Source organism: Notolepis coatsorum (genome assembly GCF_963971535.1).
Source record: "Notolepis coatsorum genome assembly, contig: SCAFFOLD_1616, whole genome shotgun sequence".
Classification (NCBI taxonomy): domain Eukaryota; kingdom Metazoa; phylum Chordata; class Actinopteri; order Aulopiformes; family Paralepididae; genus Notolepis; species Notolepis coatsorum.
In genome coordinates this window covers 2-2254 of record NW_028173193.1, presented here as the reverse complement: position 1 = coordinate 2254, position 2253 = coordinate 2, and the positions used below count along the sequence as shown (strand labels likewise).

The window sequence follows — 2253 nt, the reverse complement described above, 5'->3', positions numbered from 1 at the left end:
AAGTAGAACTGTAATGTGTACTTTCTCAGTCAGTGCTAAGTGCAGTCATCTTATGCAGCATCACTTTTCACATCAAAACAAAAGTAGAACTGTAATATCTAATGTGGACCTTCTCCTATTAATTAACATTGCCAAACATATTTACAATTAGGTCAAAGGACATGTCGTGACGCAGTTTGACAAGGGTGATAAATAGCTGATCTATGGGTGAGATTATGGTGCTCCTTGTCTTCTCTGTGTGACAGTAAGAAAACAAGTTCTGAAGCACTGGCCAGGTAACACCTGTCATCATTTTGCATTTGGTGTTGTTGCCGTCCACAGATGAAGCGGTCAAGGAGCTTGACTCAACCTTGGTTCTCTGTTGGTCACCATCCTCCTTGGCTGCATCCCTCTCCTCTCTGAGAGACTGCATCTCGTCAAACAGAGACTGCTCAGTGATGGGAGGTGTGGCTGCTTCCTCAACTTGGGCTGCTGCCTCAACTTGGATGTCTTGGCTGCAACGTTTAGTCCTCTTGTGGGGAGTCACTTTAAATGAAATAAAAACCATACTAATAAGAAACTGCAATTTAGGAACCCATTGATTTTGGCACATAACTGAAAACTAGATGATATCACTTACGATGGTATGAAGAGGAGTTCCTTTTTGCACGCCGCTCATGGCGACTGATGTTCGTTGACGTAGATGGTGTAGACTGTGATGTTGAAGGGAATACAGATGGAATGTAGTCTGGGTGTGTTTGGTCATTGACCTTTGCACCTGAATGAATGAATGAATGAATGAATGAATGAATGAATGAATGAATGAATGAATGAATGAATGAATGAATGAATGAATGAATGAAAACGTTATTAACAGATTGCAGAATGGATACAATACAGTACGGCTCAATACACACAATTGTTAAGGGGATGCAGACCAGAGAGACTTTCGTCTTGTTTACATCAGGGTCCCCCATTTTCAATTCATAGTGACATTTGTGACATACTCAACATACATGACATCATGACATTTATGGCATAGGGACATACATGACATACAGGTATATAGTACTGTTACATTTGTGACATAATATGATATGCAAATATACAGTACTGTTACCCCATAGATCCTGACAGAGAGTATATACATATGACATGTATATTACAAGCAATACGACTATTCAATAACAAGTCCTTAGAGCAAGGACAACAACACTGAATGTGATTGATAAATAGTATACTAGTAACATATAAAAATGAAAAAGGCATGTAGGCTACACTGAGAATGGACTATTATGGGGAAGTAGCTAGCAGAGACTGCTAGCTAATCAATCAATCAGCTAGCAGCTAACATCTGCTGTTTACAGCCTCACAGCCAATACAACTTAATTTACTATATAAATATGTGTTCCTTATTCTCACCTGTTATGAAATGGGTAGAGCAGACATACGTAGAATTTGACTTGGGGGACCAGGGTCTGCTTTGGTCGACTCTCCCGTCTGCTCTACCCAGTCAAAGGAAGTTGACTTCGAGAATATACAGTACTGTTTACAGTATGTGTACAAGGGAAGACTACTCGAAATGTGTTGTTTTCTTTGTGCATTAAGCCAGTCAATTTGCTCTTTGTATGGGATTATAACGGAGTTGTTCTTGTTTGTGTGCTCCCCTCGCATTTGACGATCAATTGGACTTGAAAACAGCAGTGACCACCACTCGTTAGATCATATGAAACAGTAGCCCCTGTCACGTCACGTAAGCGGCAGATAAAACAGTGAAGATCAGATCATTTGACTTACCACTTAATCCAACGTTCATTCCCCACAAGCGTCTCCGGTGACCCGAACACCAGCCAGTATTTACCCTGGTCGATTTGGTCGTCCACTCCTGCACTGTTCCCGGCACACGCTGCCGATTAAGGGCACGTACTTGGTCCTCAATAATGGACATTAGTGGACAAACCACTAAAACAATGGGGTTTACGTGCCATTTGGAATAGCCATAGGTCTTTGCTGTAGCCGGTATTTTTGTATTTCCGCTTCACATTTAGGAGGCATAGCAAGTTCGGTTGTCTCGAAGGAAGGATATAATTCCAACTTGACTTTGACTTTGCGCCTCCTGGCGGCACAAAACAGACGCCGCACCCACCCTAATAAAACCATTTGACGAGAGACGTTAACAGGCGGTAGAGGCCGTTGGAATGGCGGTAGGAGGGACCTCAATTTGCAATGCTGTAACTGTATATGTCGCACTGTACACCCCTGATATACATGTAT

At 41.9% G+C, this 2253-nt stretch overlaps 1 long non-coding RNA gene across 1 annotated transcript; it reads right to left on the bottom strand.

The window, feature by feature from the left end:
• Positions 1-366: 366 nt before the first annotated feature.
• Positions 367-1799, bottom strand: LOC311247854. The gene is made up of 3 exons (XR_014620886.1): positions 1777-1799; positions 620-757; positions 367-525 (listed from the first exon to the last, which is right to left on the bottom strand). It is a non-coding gene; the product is annotated as an uncharacterized lncRNA (long non-coding RNA).
• Positions 1800-2253: the final 454 nt, after the last annotated feature.